Source organism: Triticum urartu, chromosome 3, assembly GCF_003073215.2.
Source record: "Triticum urartu cultivar G1812 chromosome 3, Tu2.1, whole genome shotgun sequence".
Classification (NCBI taxonomy): Eukaryota; Viridiplantae; Streptophyta; class Magnoliopsida; order Poales; family Poaceae; genus Triticum; species Triticum urartu.
In genome coordinates, this window is record NC_053024.1 from 290,458,778 (window position 1) to 290,478,978 (window position 20,201).

Sequence of the window (20,201 nt, forward strand, 5' to 3'; positions counted from 1 at the left end):
TCTAGGTATGATCATGTATATAGGAATCACGTCCAATACAAGTAGACCGATTCCTGCCTGCATCTACTACTATTACTCCACACATCGACCGCTATCCAGCATGCATCTAGAGTATTAAGTTCATAAGAACAGAGTAACACCTTAAGCAAGATGACATGATGTAGAGGGATAAATTCATGCAATATGATAAAAAAACCCATCTTGTTATCCTCGATGGCAACAATACAATACGTGCCTTGCTGCCCCAACTGTCACTGGGAAAGGACACCGCAAGATTGAACCCAAAGCTAAGCACTTCTCCCATTGCAAGAAAGATCAATGTAGTAGGCCAAACCAAACTGATAATTCAAAGAGACTTGCAAAGATAACCAATCATACATAAAAGAATTCAGAGAAGATTCAAATATTGTTCATAGATAAACTTGATCATAAACCCACAATTCATCGGTCTCAACAAACACACCGCAAAAGAAGATTACATCGAATAGATCTCCACAAGAGAGGGGGATAACTTTGTATTGAGATCCAAAAAGCGAGAAGAAGCCATCTAGCTAATAACTATGGACCCGTAGGTCTGAGGTAAACTACTCACACTTCATGGGAGAGGCTATGGTGTTGATGTAGAAGCCCTCCGTGATCGATGCCCCCTCCGGCGGAGCTCCAAAACAGGCCCCAAGATGGGATCTCGTGGATACGGAAAGTTACAGCGGTGGAATTAGGGTTTTGGCTCTGTATCTGATCGTTTGGGGGTACGCAGGTATATATAAGAGGAAGAAGTACGTCGGTGGAGCAACAGGGGGCCCACGAAGGTGGAGGGCGCGCCTTGGGGGGGGTAGCCATGCCCCCTACTTCGTGGCCTCCTTGTTGGTTGCTTGACGTAGGGTCCAAGTCTCTTGGATCATGTTCGGTGAGATAATCACGCCCCAGAAGGTTTCATTCCGTTTGGATTCCATTTGATATTCCTTTTCTTCGAAACCCTAAAATAGGCAAAAAAACAGCAATTCTGGGCTGGGCCGCCGGTTAATAGGTTAGTCCCAAAAATAATATAAAAGTGGATAATAAAGCCCAATAATGTCCAAAACAGTAGAAAATACAACATGGAGCAATCAAAAATTATAGATACGTTGGAGACGTATCAAGCATCCCCAAGCTTAATTCCTGCTCGTCCTCGAGTAGGTAAATGATAAAAACAGAATTTTTGATGTGGAATGCTACTTGGCATAATTTCAATGTAATTCTTCTTAATTGTGGCATGAATATTCAGATCCGAAATATTCAAGACAAAAGTTTAATATTGACATAAAAATAATAATACTTCAAGCATACTAACTAAGCAATTATGTCTCTTCAAAATAACATGGCCAAAGAAAGTTATCCCTACAAAATCATATAGTCTGGCTATGGTCTATCTTCACCACACAAAGTATTTAAATCATGCATAACTCCGATGACAAGCCAAGCAATTGTTTCATACTTTTGACATTCTCAAAACTTTTTCAATCTTCACGCAATACATGAGCGTGAGCCATGGACATAACACTTTAGGTGGAATAGAATGGTGGTTGTGGAGGAGACAAAAAGGGAAGATAGTCTCACATCAACTAGGCGTATCAACGGGCTATGGAGATGCCCATCAATAGATATTAATGTGAGTGAGTAGGGATTGCCATGCAACGGATGCACTAGAGCTATAAGTATATGAAAGCTCAAAAAAAGAAACTAAGTGGGTGTGCATCCAACTCGCTTGCTCACGAAGACCTAGGGCATTTTGAGGAAGCCCATCATTGGAATATACAAGCCAAGTTATATAATGAAATATTCCCACTAGTATATGAAAGTGACAACATAGGAGACTCTCTATCATGAAGATCATGGTGCTACTTTGAAGCACAAGTGTGGTAAAAGGATAGTAGCATTGTCGCTTCTCTCTTTTTCTCTCATTGTTTTATTTGAGCCTTTTCTCTTCTTTTATGGCCTCTTTTTTTATTTGGGCTTCTTTGGCCTCTTTTTATTTTATTTTATTTTTCGTCCGGAGTCTCATCCCGACTTGTGGGGGAATCATAGTCTCCATCATCCTTTCCTCACTTGTGACAATGCTCTAATAATGATGATCATCACACTTTTATTTTCTTACAACTCAAGAATTACAACTCGATACTTAGAACAAAATATGACTCTATGTGAATGCCTCCGGCGGTGTACCGGGGTATGCAATGACTCATGAGTGACATGTATGAGATAATTATGAACGGTGGCTTTGCCAAAAATACGATGTCAACTACATGATCATGCAAAGCAATATGACAATGATGGAGTGTGTCATAATAAACGGAATGGTGGAAAGTTGCATGGCAATATATCTCGGAATGGCTATGGAAATGCCATGATAGGTAGGTATGGTGGCTGTTTTGAGGAAGGTACATGGTGGGTGTATGATATCGGCGAAAGATGCGCGATATTAGAGAGGCTAGCAATGATGGAAGGGTGAGAGTGCGTATAATCCATGGACTCAACATTAGTCATAAAGAACTCATATATTTATTACAAAGATCTACAAGTTATCAAAGCAAAGTATTACGTGCATGCTCCTAGGGGGATAGATTGGTAGGAAAAGACCATCGCTCGTCCCCGACCGCCACTCATAAGGAAGACAATTAATAAATAAATCATGCTCCGACTTCATCACATAACGGTTCACCATACGTGCATGCTACGGGAATCACAAACTTTAACACAAGTATTTCTCAAATTCAGAACTGCTCAACTAGCATGACTTTAATATCACCATCTCCATATCTCAAAACAATTATCAAGCATCAAACTTCTCATAGTATTCAACACACTCATAAGAGAATTTTATTATTAATCTTGTATACCTAGCATATAGGATTATTTAAGCAAATTACCATGCTATTTAAGACTCTCAAAATAATCTAAGTGAAGCATGAGAGATCAATAGTTTCTATAAAAAAATCCACCACCGTGCTCTAAAAGATATAAGTGAAGCACTAGAGCAAAACTATATAACTCAAAAGATATAAGTGAAGCACATAGAGTATTCTAATAATTTCTGAATCATGAGTGTTTATATCAAAAGGTGTGTACAGCAAGGATGATTGTGGTAAATTAACAAATAAAGACTCAAATCATACAAGATGCTCCAAGCAAAACACATATCATGTGGTGAATAAAAATATAGCTCCAAGTAAAGTTACCGATAGAAGTAGACGAAAGAGGGGATGCCTTCCGGGGCATCCCCAAGCTTTGTCTTTTAGGTGTCCTTAGATTATCTTGGGGGTGCCATGGGCATCCCCAAGCTTAGGCTCTTGCCACTCCTTGTTCCATAATCCATCAAATCTTTACCCAAAACTTGAAAACTTCACAACACAAAACTTAAAGTAGAAAATCTCGTGAGCTCTGTTAGCGAAAGAAAACAAAGGACCACTTCAAGGTACTGTAATGAACTCATTCTTTATTTATATTGGTGTTAAACCTACTGTATTACAACTTCTCTATGGTTTATAAACTATTTTACTAGCCATAGATTCATCAAAATAAGCAAACAACACACGAAAAACAGAATCTGTCAAAAACAGAACAGTCTGTAGTAATCTGTAGCTAGCGAAAGATCTGGAGCCCCAAAAATTCTAAAATAAATTTCTGGACATGAGGAATTTATCTATTAATCATATGCAAAAATAATTAAATAAATATCACTTTCGAAATAAAAATGGCAGCAGTTCTCGTGAGCGCTAAAGTTTGTGTTTTTACATCAAGATTAACAAGACTTTCCCCAAGTCTTCCCAACGGTTCTACTTGGCACAAACACTAATTAAACACAAAAAACACAACCAAAACAGAGGCTATATAAATTATTTATTACTAAGCAGGAGCAAAAAGCAAGGAATAAAAATAAAATTGGGTTGCCTCCCAATAAGCGCTAACGTTTAACGCCCCTAGCTAGGCATAAAAAATAAGGATAGATCTAGGTATTGCCATATTTGGTAGGCAATCCATAAGTGGCTCTCATAATAGATTCATAAGGTAATTTAATTTTATTTCTAGGGAAGTGTTCCATGACTTTCCTTAATGGAAATTGGAATCTAATATTTCCTTCCTTCATATCAATAATTGCACCAATCGTTCTAAGGAAAGGTCTACCAAGAATAATAGGACATGAAGGATTGCAATCTATATCAAGAACGATAAAATCTACGGGCACATAATTCCTATTTGAAACAATAAGAACACCATTAATTCTTCCCATAGGTTTCTTAATAGTGGAATCTGCAAGGTGCAAGTTTAGAGAGAAATCATCAAAATCACGGAAACCTAACAAATCACACAAAGTCTTTGGAATCGTGGAAACACTAGCACCCAAATCACACAAAGCATAGCATTCATGATCTTTAATTTTAATTTTAATAGTAGGTTCCCACTCTTCATAAAGTTTTCTAGGGATAGAAACTTCCAATTCAAGTTTTTCTTCATAAGATTGCATCAAAGCATCAATGATATGTTTGGTAAAAGCTTTATGTTGGCTATAAGCATGAGGAGAATTTAGCACGGATTGCAACAAGGAAATAAAGTATATCAAAGAGCAATTATCATAATTAAATTCCTTGAAACCCAAAATAGTGAGTTCATCAATATTTAAAGTTTTGATCTCTTCAATCCCACTTTTATCAATTTTAGCATCAAGATCTAAAAACTCCGAATTCTTGGAACGTCTTCTAGGTAAAGGTGGATCATATTCAGTCCCATCAATATCAAGATTCATATTGAAAAACAAAGATTTAATAGGGGACACATCAATAACTTTTAGATCTTCATCTTTAATATCATGGAAACTAGAAGAACACACTCTTATAAAGGAATCTTTCTTGGCACGAATCCTAGCGGTTCTTTCTTTGCACTCATCAATGGAAATTCTCATGGCTTTGAGGGACTCATTGATATCATGCTTAGGTGGAATAGATCTAAGTTTCGAAGAATCAAAATCAAGAGAAATTATGTCAACGTTCCTAGCCAACTCATCAATCTTAAGCAATTTTTCTTCAATCAAAGCATTGAAATTCTTTTGCAAAGTAATAAATTCTTTAATATTAGATTCAAAATCAGAGGGCATCTTATTATAATGTCCATAAGAATTGTTGTAGGAATTACCATAATTATTAGAGGGATTACTAGGATACGACCTAGGATTAAAGTTTCCTCTATACACGTTGTTACCAAAATTGTTCCTACCAACAAAATTCACATCCATAGATTCATTATTATTCTCAATCAAAGTAGACAAAGGCATATCATTAGGGTTGGAAGAAACACTTTCATTAGAAAATAATTTCATAAGTTCATCCATCTTTCCACTCAAAACATTAATTTCTTCTATCGCATGCACTTTCTTATTAGTAGATCTTTAAGTGTGCCATTGAGAATAATTAACCATAATATTATCTAGGATTTTAGTAGCTTCTCCTAAAGTGATTTCCATAAAAGTGCCTCCCGCGGCCGAATCTAAAAGATTTCTAGAAGCAAAATTCAATCCGGCATAAAATTTTTGTATAATCATCCACAAATTCAAACCATGAGTAGGGCAATTACGTATCATTAATTTCATCCTATCCCAAGCTTGTGCAACATGTTCATGATCAAGTTGCTTAAAATTCATAATATCGTTTCTAAGAGAGATGATCTTAGCGGGAGGAAAATACTTAGAGATAAAAGCATCTTTGCACTTATTCCACGAATCAATACTATTTTTAGGCAAAGACGAAAACCAAGCTTTAGCACGATCTCTAAGCGAAAAAGGAAATAGCTTCAATTTAAAAATATCATTATCCACATCTTTTTTCTTTTGCATATCACACAAATCAACGAAGCTATCTAGATGGGTAGCGACATCTTCACTAGGAAGGCCGGAAAACGGATCTTTCATGACAAGATTCAGCAAGGCAACATTAATTTCACAAGATTCAGCATCGGTAAGAGGAGCAATCGGAGTGCTAATAAAATCATTGTTGTTGGTATTGGTAAAGTCACACAATTTAGTATTATCTTGAGCCATCGAGACAAGCAAGCAATCCAACACACAAGCAAACAAGAAACGGGCAAAAAGAGGCAAATAGAGAAAGAGAGGGAGGATAGAGAGAGAGGGCGAATAAAACGACAAGGGTGAAGTGGGGGAGAGGAAAACGAGAGGAAAATGGCAAATAATGTAATGCGGGAGATAAGGGTTTGTGATGGGTACTTGGTATGTTGACTTTTGCGTAGACCTCCCCGGCAACGGCGGCAGAAATCCTTCTTGCTACCTCTTGAGCACTTGCGTTGGTTTTCCCTTGAAGAGGAAAGGGTGGTGCAGCAACATAGCATAAGTATTTCCCTCAGTTTTTGAGAACCAAGGTATCAATCCAGTAGGAGGCTACGTGCGACTCCCTCGCACCTACAAAAAAATCCTCGCAACCAACGCGATAAGGGGTTGTCAATCCCTACACGGTTGATAACCCACAAGTATAGGGGATCGCAACAGTTTTCGAGGGTAGAGTATTCAACCCAAATTTATTGATTCGACACAAGGGGAGCCAAAGAATATTCTCAAGTACTAGAAGCTGAGTTGTCAATTCAACCACACCTGGAAACTTAATATCTGCAGCAAAGTGTTTAGTAGCAAAGTAATATGATAGTAGTGGTAATGGTAGCAAAAGGTAATGATAGCAAAAGTAATGTTTTTGGTATTTTGTAGTGATGATAACAATAGCAACGGAAAAGTAAATAAGCGAAGAATTATGCCAGATGTGGTTCATAATGTAATAGTCATAACCTAGGGTGACACAGAACTAGCTCCAGTTCATTGATATAATGTAGGCATGTATTCCGAATATAGTCATACGTGCTTATGGAAAAGAACTTGCATGGCATCTTTTGTCCTACCCTCCCGTGGCAGCGGGGTCCTTACGAAAACTAAGGGATATTAAGGCCTCCTTTTAATAGAGTACCGAAACAAAGCATTAACACATAGTGAATACATGAACTCCTCAAACTATGGTCATCATCAGTAAGTATCCCGATTATTGTCACTTCGGGGTTAACTGATCATAACACATAATAGGTGACTATAGACTTGCAAGATAGGATCAAGAACTCTCATATATTGATGAAAACATAATAGGTTCAGATATGAAATCATGGCACTCGGGCCCTAGTGACAAGCATTAAGCATAGCAAAGTCATAGCAACATCAATCTCAGAACATAGTGGATACTAGGGATCAAACCCTAACAAAACTAACTTGATTACATGATAGATCCCATCCAACCCATCATCGTCCAGCAAGCCTACGATGGAATTACTCACGCATGGCGGTGAGCATCATAAAATTGGTGATGGAGGATGGTTGATGATGACGATGGCGATGGATTCCCCTCTCCGGAGCCCCGAACGGACTCCAGATCAGCCCCCCGAGAGGTTTTAGGGCTTGGCGGCGGCTCCGTATCGTAAAACATGATGATTTCTTCTCTCTGATATTTTTCTCCCCGAAAGCAAATATATAGAGTTGGTCTCGAGGTCGGAGGAGCTCCAGGGGGGCCACGAGGTAGGGGGCGCGCCCTAGGGGGGCAGGCGCTCCCCCCACCCTCGTGGACAGGTGGTGGGCCCCCTGGCCTTCATCTTTTGCAAGGATTTTTTATATTTTTCGAAAAGGTGTTCCATGAAGTTTCAGGTCATTCCGAGAACTTTTGTTTCTGCACATAAATAACACCATGGCAATTCTGCTGAAAACAGCGTCAGTCCGAGTTAGTTCCATTCAAATCATGCAAGTTAGAGTCCAAAACAAGGGCAAAAGTGTTTGGAAAAGTAGATACGACGGATACGTATCAACTCCCCCAAGCTTAAACCTTTGCTTGTCCTCAAGCAATTTAGTTGACAAACTGAAAGTGATAAAGAAAAAACTTTTACAAACTCTATTTGCTCTTGTTGTTGTAAATATGTAAAGCTAGCATTCAAGTTTTCAGCAAAGATTATGACTAACCACATTCACAGTAACGCTTAGGTCTCAAGTTTACTCATATCAATGGCATAATCAACTAGCGAGCAATAATAATAAATCTCGGATGACAACACTTTCTCAAAACAATCATAATATGATATAACAAGATGGTATCTCGCTAGCCCTTTCCGAGACCGCAAAACATAAATGCAGAGCACCTTTAAAGATCAAGGACTGACTAGACATTGTAATTCATGGTAAAAAGAGATCCAGTCAAGTCATACTCAATGTAAACTAACAGTAATGAATGCAAATGACAGTGGTGCTCTCCAACTGGTGCTTTTTAATAAGAAGATGATGACTCAACATGAAAGTAAATAGGCCCTTCACAGAGGGAAGTAGGGATTTGTAGAGGTGCCAGAGCTCGGTTTTGAAATAGAGATGAATAATATTTTGAGCGGTATACTTTCATTGTCAACATAACAACCAAGAGATGGCGATATCTTCCATGCTACACACATTATAGGCGGTTCCCAAACAGAATGGTAAAGTTTATACTCCCCCTCCACCAACAAGCATCAATCCATGGCTTGATTGAAACAACGAGTGCCTCTAACTAACAAGAGTCCCAGGGGAGTTTTGTTTGCAATTATTTTGATTTAGTTTGCATAAAGCATGGGACTGGGCATCCCGGTGACTAGCCATTTTTCTCGTGAGTGAGAAGCAGAGTCCACTCCTCTTGAGAATAACCCGCCTAACATGGGAGATACAGACAACCCTAGTTGATACATGAGCTATTCGAGCATACAAAACAGGATATTTATTTGAAGGTTTAGAGTTTGGCACATACAAATTTACTTGGAACAACAGGTAGATACCGTAAATAGGTAGGTATGGTGGACTCATATGGAATAACTTTGGGGTTTATGGAGTTGGATGCACAAGCAGTATTCCCGCTTTGTACAGGCGAAGGCTAGCAAAATACTGGGAAGCGACCAGCTAGAGAGCGACAATAGTCATGAACATGCATTAAAATTAATCAAAACCGAATGCAAGCATGAGTAGGATATAATCCACCATGAACATAAATATCGTGAAGGCTATGTTGATTTTGTTTCAACTACATGCGTGAACATGCGCCAAGTCGAGTCACTTAAATCATTCAGAGGAGGATACCACCCTATCATACCACATCACAACCATTTTAATAGCATGTTGGCACGCAAGGTAAACCATTATAACTCATAGCTAATCAAGCATGGCACAAGAAACTATGATCTCTAGTTGTCACTGCAAACATGTTTATTCATAATAGTCTGAATCAGGAACGATGAACTAATCATATTTACAAAAACAAAAGAGGCCGAGTTCATACCAGCTTTTCTCATCTCAGTCAGTCCATCATATATCGTCATAACTGCCTTTCACTTGCACGACCGAATGATGTGAATAATAATAATAGTGCGCGTGCATTGGTCTAAGCTGGAATCTGCAAGCATTCAATAAACAGGAGAAGGCAAGGCAATATGGGCTCTTTTGTTAGATCAACAATTATGCAAATAAGAGCCACTACAACAATTTAATCATGGTCTTCTCCTATCGACCCCCAAAGAAAAGAAATAAAACTATTTACACGGGAAAGCTCCCAACAAGCAAAAGAAGAACATGAAATCTTTTTGGGTTTTCTTTTTAATTACTACTACAAGCATGGAAAGTAAACTAATTAAAAGCTACAACTAATTTTTTTGGTTTTTCTTAAGGTTTATTAAACACACAAGAAGAAAGCACAAAAAGGAAATAAACTAGCATGGATGATACAATGAAAAAGTATGACCACCGACACCTAGCAATGAGTGTGTGAACATAAATGTAATGTCGGTGGCAAATACGTACTCCCCCAAGCTTAGGCTTTTGGCCTAAGTTGGTCTATGGCCACGGCTGGCCTGGCGGATATCCATAATAATAGTTGGGGTCGTACTGCGATGAAGAAGACTCTGCCTGCCACTGGTTGGCAATCATCTCCGGATCCCACTAGTAATTAGACTGTCGTGGAGGATCAACTTGTGGTTTCGACTCTAGATCTGTGGCTGGTGCAGGGTTCCGATAGGCGTGAATGTCCTCCGGCGAGACGAGGTACTGGCCTGCAGATAAATCAAACAAGGAAGGAGCAGACAAGGTAATAGTCTCCGGATGATGTTTATCAAAGAACAATTTGTATTTAAGCTCCCCTTCCCTATTCTTTATAATGAAATCATGTGCTACCATACTCTTATAATCTAAATAAACATGAGGCAACAATTTTTCTTCCTTCTCATAATGCCTAACAGGTATGTTAAAATGTGCAGCTAGGCGTGAAGCATAGATACCCCCAAATATGGGGCCCTTTGTATGGTTCAGACTCAACCGTTTAGCAATAGTACCGCCCATACTCACAGAGTTATCACAGAATAAACCATGGAACAAAATAATAATATCAGGAACACTAAGGTTTCCATAGTTTCCGCGAGCAATTAAGCAACGACTAGCAAATATTGCAAAGTAGCGTAAAACAGGAAAATGTATGCTAGTGATTCGTGCATCGGAAACCTTCCTCGTTTCCCCTACGGTGATAGTATCAATAAACCCATCCACATCGTCACGATGTGGTTCCTCTATTTTGCCCTTGAAAGGGATCAAACAAACCCGACAAAAATCATAAAGTGACATCTTCTTAACCACATCATATAAATGAAACTCTACTGAAGGAGGTGATTCCGTAGGATAATAGTAGAAGTTTTGCACAAAAGTATTGGTGAGTAAGAGATACTGTTCACGTTGGTCGTGGAGGAAGTCGGTGAGGCCTGCATTATTAGCCAGTTCATAAAAATCCTCATAAATCCCTGTGGCTCAAGAAATCATCGGAGGGCCATTCACACAGCCTGACCTCCGCGGAGCGAGGCAAATTATATTTGGGCTTCTGTGCCTCTTCATTTTTCTTTTCCCTTGAGCTTCGGCTCGATGAGCCCCTCAAAAATCTCTTCATAATGTTCTGAAAAATTCTGAAATTTTTAGTAGCTTCAAAATAAAAGTGAACCAAACTCAATAATATTGATAGCAACTACTCATGCAAGTGCCTAGAGCCTATATCATGCATCAAAACTACTTGGAACCATATAAATTTGACATGCAAGCTCAAGAACATGGTCACCTAGGCAGCACAAATTTGCAATGAATAAAGCACTAGAACAAAAACTAATTGGACCAATGGAGGAGTCACATACCAAGGAACAATCTCCCCAAGCAATTTTGTGAGAGGTGCTTTGAGCAAGGAGATCGAAAATCGCAGCAAAATGAGCTAGAACTCGTGCTTGAGCTGGATATTCGTGCTTGTGGGAGGAAGAAGGAGTATGTGGGTGAAAGGATAAGTGGAGGAGGGCCACTGCGGGCCCATGAGGCAGGGGGCGCACCCATGGGGTAGGGCGTGCCCCTGACCCTCGTGGCCAGGTGCTAGCTCCTCCTGCTGTGTTCTTAGTGCCAAATATTCCAGAAAAAATCATATTTAAATTTCAGGGCATTTGGAGAACTTTTATTTTCGGGGTATTTTTATATTGCACGGATAATTCAGATAATAGACATAAAAATACTATTTTTATTTTATTTAATATAAGTAACAAAAAGTAAAAGTGGGGTACTGAAGGTTGTGCCTTCTAGTTTCATCCATCTCATGCTCATCAAAAGGAATCCACTAACAAGGTTTATCAAGTCTTGTTAACGACCTCATTCCGTATAACATGGAACCGTAGAAATTTCGAATAACACTATGTTACCTCAATGGGGATATGCACATCCCCAATAATAAGAATATCATATTTCTTCTTTACAGTAGGAAGAGGAAATTCAAAACCTCCAAATATAATCGATGGAATTTTTCCAATAGATTTGATACTATGAACTTGAGGTTGTTTCCTCGGAAAGTGTACCGTATGCTCATTACCATTAACATGAAAAGCGACATTGCCTTTAGTGCAATCAATAACAGCCCCTGCAGTATTCAAAAAGGGTCTTCCAAGAGTAATAAACATACTATCGTCGTCGGGAATATCAAGAATAACAAATTCCGTTAAAATAGTAACGTTTGCAACTACAACAGGCACATCCTCACAAATACCGACAGGTATAGCAGTTGATTTATCAGCCATTTGCAAAGATATTTTAGTAGGTGTCAACTTATTCAAATCAAGTCTACGATATAAAGAGAGAGGCATAACACTAACACCGGCTCCAAGATCACATAAAGCAGTTTTAACATAGTTTCTTTTAATGGAGCATGGTATAGTTGGTACACCGGGATCTCCTAGTTTCTTAGGTATTCCACCCTCAAAAGTATAATTAGCAAGCATGGTGGAAATTTTAGCTTCCAGTATCTTTCTTTTATTTGTAACAATATCTTTCATATACTTAGCATAAGTATTCATTTTGAGCATATCAGTTAATCGCATACGCAAAAGGATAGGTCTAATCATTTCAGCAAAGCGCTCAAAATCCTCATCATCCTTTTTCTTGGATGGTTTGGGAGGAAAAGGCATGGGTTTCTGAACCCAAGGCTCTCTTTCTTTACCATGTTTCCTAGCAACAAAGTCTTTCTTATCATAACGTTGATTCTTTGATTCTGGGTTATCAAGATCAATAGCATGTTCAATTTCTATATCATTATCATTACTAGGTTTAGCATCATCATGAACATTATCGTTAACATTATCACTAGTTTTAGGTTCATTACTAGATTGTGTTTCAGCATCAGAGATAGAAATATCATTTGGATTCTCAGGTGTTTCAGTAATAGGTTTACTAGAAGCATGCAAAGTCCTATCATTTTCTTTTTCTTCCTATTAGAGGGACTAGGTGCATCTATATTATTTCTCTGAGAATCTTGCTCAATCCTTTTAGGATGGCATTCAGGATACAAAGGTTCCTGAGTCATTCTACCAGTTCTAGTAGCCACTCGAACACCATTATCATTATTCTTACTATTCAATTCATTGAGCAAATCATTTTGAGCTTTAAGTACTTGTTCTACTTGAGTGGTAACCATAGAAGCATGTTTGCTAATAAGTTTAATTTCACCTTTGACATTAGCCATATAATCACCCAAGTGCTCAAGCATATTTGAATTGTATTTCAATTGTCTACCAAAACAAGCATTGAAGTTTTCTGGTTTAACAATGAAATTGTCAAACTCATCTAAGCATTGTCTAGCAGACTTATAACGAGGGATATCACCTTCATCAAATCTATAGAGAGAATATACCTTTACTACCTGTGTCGGGTTATCAAGACCACGAGTTTCTTCAATAGGTGATGGATTAAGCTCATATGTTTCTTCAATAGGCGGTAAATTAAGACCATGTATTTCTTCAATAGGAAGTAAATTCTTAACATCTTCCGCTTTAATACCTTTTTCTTTCATAGATTTCTTTGCCTCTTGCATACCTTCAGGACTGAGAAACAGAATACCCCTCTTTTTCGGAGTTGGTTTAGGAATAGGCTCAGGAACTGGCTTAGGAGGTGTCCAATTATTTTCATTTGTCAACATATTATTCAATAAAATTTCAGCTTCATTCGGTGTTCTTTCCCTGAAAACAGAACCAGCACAACTATCCAGGTAATCTCTGGAAGCATCGGTTAGTCCATTATAAAAGATATCAAGTATTTCATTTTTCTTAAGAGGATGATCAGGCAAAGCATTAAGTAACTTGAGAAGCCTCCCCCAAGCTTGTGGGAGACTCTCTTCTTCAATTTGCACAAAATTATATATATCCCTCAAAGTAGCTTGTTTCTTATGAGCAGGGAAATATTTAGCAGAGAAGTAATAATTCATATCCTGGGGACTACGCACACAACCAAGATCAAGAGAATTAAACCATATCTTAGCATCACCCTTTAATGAGAACGAAAATATTTTAAGGATATAAAAGTAACGAGTTCTCTCATCATTAGTGAACAGGGTAGCTATATCATTTAATTTAGTAAGATGTGCCACAACAGCTTCAGATTCATAACCATGAAAAGGATCAGATTCAACCAAAGTAACTATATCAGGATCAACAGAGAATTCATAATCCTTATCGGTAACATAGATAGGTGAAGTAGCAAAAGCAGGGTCAGGTTTCATTCTAGCATTTAGAGATTGCTGATTCCATTTAGCTAATAACCTCTTGAGTTCGTATCTATCTTTGCAAGCTAAAATAGCTAAAGAAGCTTCTTTATCAAAAACATAACCCTTAGGAATAACAGGCAAGTCTTCATCATCACTTTCATCAGTATTATTAGATTCAATATTTTCATTCTCTCTAGCCCTAGCAAGTTGTTCATCAAGAAATTCACTAAGTGGCACAGTAGTGTCAAGCATAGAAGTAGTATCATCATAAGTATCATGCATAGTAGAAGTGGCATCATCAATAACATGCGACATATCAGAACGAATAGCAGAAGCAGGTTTAGGTGTCGCAAGCTTACTCAAAACAGAAGGTGAATCAAGTGGAGAGCTAGATGGCAGTTCCTTACCTCCCCCCGTAGTTGAGGGATAAATCTTGGTTTTAGGATCCCTCAAGTTCTTCATAATGATAAGCAGATATAAATCCCAAGTGACTCAAAGAATAGAGCTATGCTCCCCGGCAACGGCGCCAGAAAATAGTCTTGATAACCCACAAGTATAGGGGATGACAACAGTTTTCGAGGGTAGAGTATTCAACCCAAATTTATTGATTCGACACAAGGGGAGCCAAAGAATATTCTCAAGTATTAGCAGTTGAGATGTCAATTCAACCACACCTGGAAACTTAATATCTGTAGCAAAGTGTTTAGTAGCAAAGTAATATGATAGTAGTGGTAACGGTAGCAAAAGTTAATGATAGCAAAAGTAATGTTTTTGGTATTTTGTAGTGATGATAGCAATAGCAACGGAAAAGTAAATAAGCGAAGAACAATATATGGAAAGCTCATAGGCAATGGATCAGTGATGGAGAATTATGCCGGATGCGGTTCATCAGGTAACAATCATAACCTAGGGTGACACAGAACTAGCTCCAGTTCATTGATATAATGTAGGCATGTATTCCGAATATAGTCATACGTGCTTATGGAAAAGAACTTGCATGACATCTTTTGTCCTACCCCCCCGTGGCAGCGGGGTCCTTACGGAAAATAAGGGATATTAAGGCCTCCTTTTAATTGAGTACCGGAACAAATCATTAACACATAGTGAATACATGAACTCCTCAAACTATGGTCATCACCGGTAAGTATCCCGATTATTGTCACTTCGGGGTTAACGGATCATAACACATAATAGGTGACTATAGACTTGCAAGATAGGATCAAGAACTCTCATATATTGATGAAAACACAATAGGTTTAGATCTGAAATCATGGCACTCGGGCCCTAGTGACAAGCATTAAGCATAGCAAAGTCATAGCAACATCAATCTCAGAACATAGTGGATACTAGGGATCAAACCCTACCAAAACTAACTCGATTACATGATAGATCCCATCCAACCCATCACCGTCCAGCAAGCCTACGGTGATGCAGGATGGTTGATGATGACGATGGCGACGGATTCCCCTCTCCGGATCCCCGAACGGACTCCAAATCAGCCCTCCCGAGAGGTTTTAGGGCTTGGTGGCGGCTCCGTATCGTAAAACGTGACGATTTCTTCTCCCCGAAAGAAAATATATAGAGTTGGTCTTGAGGTCGGAGGAGCTCCAGGGGTCCCACGAGGTAGGGGCACGCCCTAGGGGGGCAGGCGTGGCCCCCACCCTCGTGGACAGGTGGTGGACCCCCTGGCCTTCATCTTTTGCAAGGATTTTTTATATTTTCTGAAAAGGTGTTCCGTGAAGTTTCAGGTCATTCCAAGAACTTTTGTTTCTGCACATAAATAACACCATGGTAATTCTGCTGAAAACAGCGTTAGTCCGGGTTAGTTCCATTCAAATCATGCAAGTTGGAGTCCAAAACAAGGGCAAAAGTGTTTGGAAAAGTAGATACGACGAAGACGTATCAACGGTCACTTACGAGAGTGAGATCTGATAGATATGATAAGATGATATTTTTGGTATTTTGATGATAAAGATTCAAAGTAAAATAAAATCAATGAAAATAACTAAGTATTGGAAGATTAATATGATGAAGATAGACCCGGGGCCATAGATTTCACTAGTGGCTTCTCTCAAGAGCATAGGTATTTTATGGTGGGTGAATGAATTACTGTTGAGCAATTGACAGAATTGAGCATAGTTATGAGAATATCTAGGTGTGATCATGTATATAGGCATCACGTCCAAGACAATTAGACCAACTCCTGCATGCATCTACTACTATTACTCCACACCGACCGCTATCCAGCATGCATCTAGAGTATTAAGTTCATAAGAACAGAGTAACGCCTTAAGTAAGATGACATGATGTAGAGGGATAAATTCATGCAATATGATAAAACCCCATCTTGTTATCCTCGATGGCAGCAATACAATACGTGCCTTGCTGTCCCTACTGTCACTGGGAAAGGACACTGCAAGATTGAACCCAAAGCTAAGCACTTCTCCCATTGCAAGAAAGATTAATCTAGTAGGCCAAACCAAATTGATAACTCGAAGAGACTTGCAAAGATAACCAATCATACATAAAAGAATTCAGAGAAGATTCAAATATTGTTCATAGATAAACTTGATCATAAACCCACAATTCATCGGTCTCAACAAACACACCGCAAAAGAAGATTACATCGAATAGATCTCCACAAGAGAGGGGGAGAACTTTGTATTGAGATCCAAAAAGAGAGAAGAAGCCATCTAGCTAATAACTATGGACCCGTAGGTCTAAGGTAAAATACTGAAACTTCATCGGAGAGGCTATGGTGTTGATGTAGAAGCCCTCCGTGATTGATGCCCCCTCCGACAGAGCTCCGAAACAGGCCCCAAGATGGTATCTCGTGTATACAGAAAGTTACGGCGGTGGAATTAGGGTTTTGGCTCCATATCTGATTGTTTGGGGGTACGTTGGTATATATAGGAGGAAGAAGTACGTCGGTGGAGCAACAGGGGGCCCACGAGGGTGGAGGGCGCGTCTGGGAGGGGGGGGTAGGCGCGCCCCTATCTCGTGGCCTCCCTGTTGGTTGCTTGATGTAGGGTCCAAGTCTCCTGGATCATGTTCGGTGAGAAAATCATGTTCCAGAAGGTTTCATTCCATTTGGACTCCGTTTGATATTCCTTTTCTTCGTAACCCTAAAATAGGCAAAAAACAACAATTCTGGGCTGGGCCTCCGGTTAATAGGTTAGTCCCAAAAATAATATAAAAGTGGATAATAAAGCCCAATAATGTCCAAAACAGTAGATAATATAGCAGGGAGCAATCAAAAATTATAGATACGTTGGAGACGTATCACCCGCCATGACGGATGCTGGTTGGATGATCATGACGATCAAAGGTGATCGGGAATGACGACCATGGGTTGAATTTTGGGGCGACTGGCTCTACCGCATAAACATCCGTGAGTGTGCGCTTGTGCTCCCTTTTGGGGATGTGTGTAGCATATATCATGTTTACAGTTTTGACTTGAGGCGGGAATTTCTTCTGCCCCTCAGTGTTCGGCTCCCGGGGCTCCTCGTCTTCGTCCTCGCTCTGCGATTCCCCTTGCTTGTTTCCGCTGTTTATCTTGCTGGCTTGCTTAAAGACCCGGCAATCTCTGTTAGTATGGTTGGCCGGTTTGTCTGGCGTGCCATGTATCTGGCACGGACGATCGAGTATGCGGTCCAAGCTGGATGGTCCTCTGCCGTTCCTTTTATAGGGCTTTTTTCGCTGGCCGGACTTGGAGCCACTGAATCCGGCATGAACTGTAGTGTCATCGGTGTTATCGCCATTGCTTCGGCGTTTGTGTCTGTTGCGCCGGAGCTTGCTGGTGCTGTTTTTAGCCTCGGAGAGGCCTGCTTCATTGGCTGTGTTTGTACTGCGAGCCAGCCAACTATCCTCTCCCATGCAAAAGCAGGTCATAAGTGCCGTGAGGGCGGCCATGGACCTCGGTTTTTCTTGGCCGAGGTGGCAGGCGAGCCATTCATCACAGATGCTATGCTTAAAGGCCGCTAGGGCTTCGACATCCGGACAGTCAACGATCTGGTTCTTTTTGGTTAGGAACCTAGTCCAGAATTTTCTGGCCGATTCTCCGGGTTGCTGAACTATGTGGCTTAAGTCATCGGCATCGGGTGGCCGGACATATGTACCTTGGAAGTTGTCAAGGAAGGCTTCTTCCAAGTCCTCCCAGCTGCCGATGGAATTTTGGGGCAGGCTATTTAGCTAGTGTCGAGCTGGCCCTTTGAGCTTTAGTGGGAGGTATTTGATGGCGTGGAGGTCATCTCCACGGGCCATGTGGATGTGGAGAATAAAATCCTCAATCCATACCGCGGGATCGGTTGTTCCGTCATATGATTCAATATTGACAGGCTTGAACCCCTCGGGGAATTCGTGATCCAGCACCTTATCTGTGAAGCAGAGAGGGTGTGCGGCGCCTCTATATCGGGCCACGTCACGGCGCACCTCCGATGGAGTCTGCCTGCGGTTATCGGCCCGGGTGTGTCTAGGTTTGTCACGTCCGAATAGGTAGCCATCATCCCGAGTCAGGAAGCGTCCTCGTGATCCGTAGATTGATCTGGTGTGTCCTGTTTTATTGTCTAGATCCTGCCGAAGGTCGTATGTATGGCCCCGAGCTGTTCTGTCCCTGTTTTTGTGATGCAGTGGGGCGGGCTATTGTTCGGCCTGAGTTGCCGTTTTATCCTGACCGCAGGGTGGTCAGTCCGCCACACTATCCCGACCATGTGGTGGTCGGTCCGCATTGCGTGCGGGAGGTATGGGGTCTGGTGCCTCCTCATCGAACTGAGGTAGCAATCTGCGTTTTGGGTAACTCTTGACTGGGAGCTCGAGGCCATTTTCTTCGGCTGCCAGGACATCAGTCCACCTGTTAATGAGCAGGTCTTGATCATCCTGGAGCTGCTGCTTCTTCTTCAGGCTTCTGGCAGTAGCCATTAGCTGGCGCTTGAAGCGTTCCTGCTCTAGGGGTGCCTCAGGCACAATGAAATCCTTGCTGCCGAGGCTCTCCTCATCTTTGGAGACTGGACGATAACTATCATCATCCGGGTCATTGGGCATGGCCTGTTTATCAGGGTCATCTTGCCCATTTTCTTGTTCCTCCTGTTCGGATGCAGCCCCAACAGGGTCTTCATTGTTTTGTGCGTCGCCCGGAGTACTATTTTCTCCGGTGCCAGTGTTGCCGTCATTTGAGCAACGAGGCTTAGAGCGGCGTTTATGGCATCGACGCTTGGACTGTGTCTTAGAAGGTTTATTCGCAACTAGATCTCCTTTGTCATCGTCACTAGCTTTTTTTAGGTGTGTCGACCATGTACACATCATATGAAGAGGTGGCCGTCCAACGTCCAGTGAATGGCGGGTCTTGGCCTTGCTCCATGTTGGCATCGTCGTCCATACCGTCGATGTCTTCGGAGCCATAATCAAGCATGTCAGTTAAGTCATCGACAGTGGCTATGAAGTGGGTGGCGGGTGGGAAGCGAAATTTCCCATCACCAGCCTCTGGCTCAAACCGAACATAGTTTGGCCATGAGTCCTTCTCCAAGGACAAGTTCTTTAAAGAGTTTAGCACATCACCCAAAGGTGAGTGCTGGAAGATGTCTGCGGCGCTAAATTTGAAAATCGATAACTGATCCAGCTCGGTGTCCGCAGGCGTACCCGGTCCGGGACTTATAGCTGGGGACGAGTCCGGAGTTCCCTTGACGCAAATATTGCGGGGTGCCGAGTCCGTGTACGGCTCCAATGCCGCAGACTCTGTGGCCTCGGATGGCACGATCTACTCCGGTTCTAAGGCCGTTGCAGCAACAGGGGCCATCTCCAGGGTGTTATCCGATGACAGATTTAAGTCATGTTCATCGGGGTGAGAAGGAGCGATCGTTGCGGTCTCAAATCCATTGAAGATCAAGTCTCCAAGGATATCCGCGATGTAGTTCAAGCTTCCAAATCTGACCTGGTGGCCAGGGGTGTAGCTATCGATCTGCTCTAGATGGCCAAGCGAGTTGGCCCGCAGTACGAAGCCGCCGAACACGAAAATTTGTCCAGGGAGGAAGGTTTCTCCTTGGATAGCGTCACTATGGACGATTGAAGGGGCCATCAAACCTTTTG